Below are 6,377 nucleotides of genomic sequence, written 5' to 3'. Positions count from 1 at the left end.
CGAGTTGCATGAGAGGGAGAGAGAAGGACATCACCATATCTACAGATGTCTGTCACTCGCCTCCCCTCTCCCTAGCATTAGTGCAAAATCTGCTGGCTGAGTACCACGCACACACACGGTTGGTCATAGTGCAAGGGTGTGTGCGTGAGTCCAGCAAAAGTTTTGTACTGGAAGGGGCCCCGTTCAGTGCAAAATACTATGATAGGCAAACTTTGAAATGTTTCCCACGTTGGATGTGGGCTGCACTGTGCATCACACATGCAAACTGGGAAACAATAGGAGAAATAGAAGCATTTTTCCTGTTTAACTCCTACTATAAAAGCGTCATTCTTTTTTGGCCAAATCCTTCTCTACTAATGTCAGCAGATAGGCGTTTGTATCAAAAAGCATGGGTGGCTGCATAGGAATGCCCATGAGCCACCTACGTGACACCCATTTTGCCCTGGAAAGTAAATAATTAAAGAAAAGATTATTGCTGACACAAACACAGCGCAAAATGTTTGTAAACTGGCCCCTAGAGTGCTAAGAGACAGACCGGTTAAAACACAAGTAAGATTATTGGGCTCCTGGTCATTTCAGAGCTATATCAATAGATATATTATTAATGATGTAAATTGATATCTTTAAGGGTCCATTTAGTTTCACCAATAAAATATCCCAGCATCAGCATTTAAATATTGGGGGCATATTTATCAAGATTTTGCATTGGCCTTGCAAAACCTTCTTAAACCTTCCTTCTCACTTCCTTCCTTCAAACGTACTGGACTCTTCAACATGATTCTCCTACTGGTAGCTGACCCTTACTTCCTGCAAGGGGCGCAACGGCAATGCAAAACCTAGGTGAGATTTATCAAGCCACATGAGGCCACCTTCCGTGGCCCTGCTTTGCTTGATAAATCTAGAGCAACGCAATACAGTGCAAATCGCTGTTTTGCGTTATGGTGCCCTATGGAGGTGTCCCATGGATGGATCTTGAGTGTTCCCACGCATCCATTGGTGGATTTTGACACATTCACAAATTTGTCATTAGTGGCAGACCTGTGAATGCATCAAAATGCCACACCTCCCCAGGTGAGGTGTGACAAGAAGATATTTCTTCATTTCTCTTCGTTTTTCATCTATGTGTATTGCATTCTGCAGCACACATAGAAACAGGAAAATGCCTCTCAGGATTGTTTTGTGGAGGAAGGTGTCCCTTCCTGCACATAAACAATCCTGACAGTGTTACAAAGAGATATTGCTTTATTTGTCCACGTTTTTCCTCACACACATAGAAATAGGAAAATGCCTCAGGATTGTTTTGTTCAGGAAGGTGTCCCTTCCTGCACGTAAACAATCCTGACAACAGCGCAGGCACCCTTGCAACATGACACAAAGATGCCTACATTGGAGCTAGGCAGCCAAAAGTTTACCAATGCTAGGAAAGGACAGGCACGTGTCCTATAATGTTAAATATGCTGCATTCCTGCCCTTTCCCTTTCACACAGCACAGCAAGTTGGCTTGCTGCATTCGGCAGCATGGAAGATTGATAGATTAGGCAATAAGAGTAAGATTAACGACTAAAATATCCGTCTTCCTTGGATTTCATAGTAGCACATTTTCTCGATTATCTGAGATGGAAAAAATAGGGAAAAGTCACTAGGCTCAGAAGATGTTATGTATGCCCTCTGCTGGACATAAGAAGCATGTGCAGTTTGGAAAAAAGACTTGCAAGGAAATTTTCTTTGAAAATTGTGAAAAAACGACATCGAAACATATGAATGTCAAAAAGAATAAAGTGATCTAAGGAAAAGCCTTTTGAAGTTAAAATGGAACAATACATATACGTATCCAAAGTTATATGCCAAAGCGTGTAGTTTCGAAAGCTTACAGAATTTACAGACCATTCCTTGTGAAATGCTAACTCATGACAATTGAAGATGAATTTGTTTAAAATTGATGAACGCAGCAAATCATTTTAAGTGTCAGAGTGTACATCCTCATACAGAAGTCAAATACCACAAACCCACGGTAAAGGAAACATGAAGATGGCTCACCTTTCCTTGTACTAATAATATTAACTTTACATCACCTTAATTCAGTGATCAGATGTGTAAAAAAAAGTGCGGATAAATGACAGGTGCACAAGGGAGGTCTGCATTTCCCAGAACCTCTGCACTCTCTTTAATGGCCGTATACAAATAAAACAAGAAAACGACTTTCTAAAAAACTGCAGATGACTGAAACACGTTAAAGAAAACCACGGACCACCTCTGCTGGACTCTGTGGCGCATCCTTATAGACGGAGCTGGGCCACTCTTTGTGATTCTGCAGCCATGCACGGATAATCTGAATCATCATTAAAAGTCTATATCGGCATTCACTCCCATTGTACCATTGGGTACCACTTCTTCGTAAAAAATAGAAACACATGAAAAGACATCCTCCCCCTCTGGCCACACACACACAGCCTCACAACACACGCTGAAAGACTTGTGCGGACCTGACAAGTTGACTTGTCTCTTTCCCCTCTCTTAGGCTTTGTGCGCCTGGCTTTGTTCTGCCAGTGCTTGCGTCTAAGTGGCATCAATGGAGAGTGGCACTGTGCAGTCACCGAGTCCTTGGAGACCCTTTGTGTAGCGGGGCAACCTGGCACCATGTTCAGGATTTATGGAGGAATGCCTCATTGGGACTCACTGAGAGATGCACGTTAATGTCTTCAGCACTTTATCCAGCTCTTCCTATACAACATGGCCCCGCATATTCCAGCCTATGGTCTTCAGAGTTTGTGGCCAAAATCAGGGGCTGGAGTCTGATAAAGCTTTACCTTTCAAGGCAGTTTGCAACTGCTGCATTTTTTGCAGAAGCAGCTGAAGGACCCCATGCATGGCAGATATTCCAGATAAACATGCAGCCGGGGGAGGGGTTAACTCACTTTTACCATGCAGATTACTTATAGACTGTTCTAAACGTTAATGGACAAAAAAAACACACGTGGGAACCGCCAGATAGATCTAGATGAGATGATGAACACGTCTGTGGTGGATTTGGTGGGTTGAGTGCAGGGTGCTCGGGTTTGTGCGGTCTGCGCTTCAACAAACGTCCCCACGTCAGGAAATCACACATGATGAAAGGAAAATAAAATGAAATGAGGCATTTATACAGCGCTGCATATACCCGGAGATGTCTAGGCGCTACCATCAGATCGATGACATTGTGTAGGGTTTAGTAGGACTCACCCTCTAACATGCCAAGTCTTTAGACCCTTTCTGAATTTTAACAGATTTGTTTCTTTTTTTTAGTATTATTGGAATGGAGTTCCAGAGTCTGGTAGTGGTATGGGTGGAGCTCATGCTCCCCCATTTACTTTTCGCGACCTGGAAGTGACAAGATAGAATTCAAAGGTATTCACAGTGGTAATCCCTCTACGAGTTGGCTAAACAACTAAACTATGAATTTAGTGATCCCCACAATGAGAAAAGTCGAGCTCGGAAATGTTGGCATCAGAAGATTAGTGTTAACCTTCCAACGAAAAGCAGTTGGCTAGCAGAATTTGCTTGGGGAGGGGAGCTATGCATACATAATACCAGCTGTGATAACAAAATAAATTATAAGTAAAGTGTGAGTATAAGGTGTACGACGCACACAGTTTAAGTACTGCCCCAGATCTAGCCATCCCCCTCCCCCTGCACTTGCATCCTGAAGAGAATCTTAAGAAGTGGCCCCCAACTTCAGAGGGGCGTGAAGTAACCGTGATTGAAGCACGGGGCCCCTCCATCCGCTAGCACGTCGCCTGATTGGCATTTGCTATTTATATTCAATTACAGCGATCCTTGGAGAAATACACCAACACATTGCCACTAAAAGCCATTGATCATCCGGACACCGGCCAGGACCGCTTTCCCGTGGGGACCTTTAATTAGGATCTGAGCAACTTAGACTCTGCCCGGGATCCATGGCATGCGAACTGGACAGCGCGCGGCACTTCCTGGGAACCCAGGGAGTCCGACAGGTACCGATTGCGCGCGCCCTAAAGACCACACCGCCAGCGCGCGGGTGCAGCAGCCCGGTCCTGCAGAATGTGGGGGCGGGGGCAGGAAAATGACAGGGCAGCTGAATGAATAGGCGCTACGAGAGCCCGCTACTTCGAGTGACATGCTCTCAACATATATGCAATATTTAGCGAAACCATTGACAAGCTGAGGTATTGTGTAAATAAAATATGCACTGTAAATCGCTGCTGCTAAAACACCGCAGACACCCATTTCTTCCAAGTGTGTTTTCGAATGGACCAGCAGGCGTGCCAATTATTTGTACCTTTCTGAAATGGATCATTTATGCACCTTCAAACTTTTTAATGGCTGCAGTGATTTTAGAAGTCTGAAAAGTGCGAGTGCACGTATACTCATGGAAAGTAGGTAATATTTACCATCGGCGCCTTCTCCACTACACAGGTCTCCTGAAATGTGCCACAGAAGTAAAAATCCCAGCATAAAGTTGGACTTATTTAGTCTCGCCATTCTCCCAGTGCGTTCCAGGGGTTGAAGTAAATGGAAAAATAAAATATTCCAAAACAAAAAATGAGAATGAAAACAATTCCAAAGGTGTGGAAAAAAGTCCCCGCTGCCTTAGCTCCGATTTCATGAACCAGCCTGGAAGCACATCCTAGCGCTGCATTCGTTTAATCATCCAACCTCCTCTGCCAAGTCCACACGTGCAATAAGACACACTCCACTCCAGGACACTTAATGAACCCCGGCCTCGGCTGCCAATGGCACACACTTCGATTCCTCGCGGTCCGAATGACAAGAGCAGGATGGGTTGCAGCAGCGCCGGCGCTGCCCAATATGCACGGAGGAGGGGTGGACGGGGCCAGTGTGTCACATGGGTCTGCTGGTCTTCTTTCAGACCTCTGCTTCTCCAAAGGCAGCCCCAGAGGGCGAGGCGTGCAGCCCGGGTGGGCTGTGTCGCGTGGGAGCCGCTGCTGTTGCTTCCCTGAGCAGCCGTCTCATAGCTTGTGGCAGCGGCGGCCCCTCCGCAGCCTGCCAGCGCTCAGCCTGCCACTGCCCACTGTTTACTTCCTAAACACCGAGCAGCGCGCACCAGAAGAGCAACCTCACAGCAGCTTCCAGCGGATGGATGCCGACTATCCCAGAGGAAGAAGAGGATAACGCCCACGAACTAATAACAAAATCTCGGATTGAGCAAAAGCAGCTCACTCCTTTTTTAAACGCTGATTCACATTCCCTCTTTAAATGGAACATTTTCATATCAAACCTCGTTCAAAAATATAGGGATGTCAGATGTTTCATAACTGTGATACTACATGTTTTCTGGTTAAGATTCATAATCTGTGTTGGTCTTTCTTTCACCTATTCTCTTAGTTTTTTTCTATGCCTTTTGTCATTTTTGTTTTCGATTGTTTCCACTTTTAGTTTATAATTTTCTATTCTTTTAGCCTGCCGATTTGCATTCCTTCATTTAGTCCTGCACAACATTTTTATCGTGCCATTTTTTATTTCGTTCCACTGGTATTTTTTCTTCCTCTATCATTTTTATTTTCTCTTACATTATAAGAACTTCTCTGGAAGGGGTCAGAAAGGAAGGGTGGGCATAGAATAAAACGTACTGCAGCTGGGCTTTCATAGTATCGTTCTTAGAAAATCCCCCAAACGTTCCAATATACTTGCCTAAAAAGTTGTTGGACTTGGTAGACCACACGCTGAGCAATAAGAGAGGAGCTGATGAGGTTCAGGGAAATGCAACGCTCACCAATTCCAAATAATACAGATCAGAGACTAGAACATTTAACATAGAAAGGGGGGTTGCATTAAAATAATAAAAACAATGGCTCATGAAGAAAACCTCGGAAACAGTTTCTGCAACTTTCTGAACTCACAAAGTGAATCTCTATTAGACAGCTTTGAGGGTATAAATACACACTTGTGTCAATCTAGCAATCAGATGGACAACAATATCCTCCAGTGGTACAAGCTCATAGGACAAAAATACTACCACAGACAGAATAAAGAGAGCACAACAACCCACCCAGAAACACATCGGAATAGAATACCCAGCAGACCTCAGATATGAAACCCAACATCATGAAACCAGACAAGTCACCTGAACTACCATGTTAAAGAGCCTAGTCCAGGGCACGAGTTGGGGATACACGCAGGTATACGGCGTCCACCCACTATTTTCACGGGGTAGATGCGGTCCCCCCCTGACAAGAAGTTAGGCCCCACAGAAATATGTTAAACTTGTCTCAGTGTAAGACACCAGAACACGTTCAGCAGCACCTGTACGTTGTCTGCTTTCCATTCCCAGCAGAAAAGTGCAGGCAGCGAGGGAGCCTTTTTTCACCTCCAGCTGGGCCGAAGTTAAGGGGCGTTCC

Source organism: Lissotriton helveticus, chromosome 10 (assembly GCF_964261635.1).
Source record: "Lissotriton helveticus chromosome 10, aLisHel1.1, whole genome shotgun sequence".
Classification (NCBI taxonomy): domain Eukaryota; kingdom Metazoa; phylum Chordata; class Amphibia; order Caudata; family Salamandridae; genus Lissotriton; species Lissotriton helveticus.
This window is presented reverse-complemented; position numbering follows the sequence as displayed.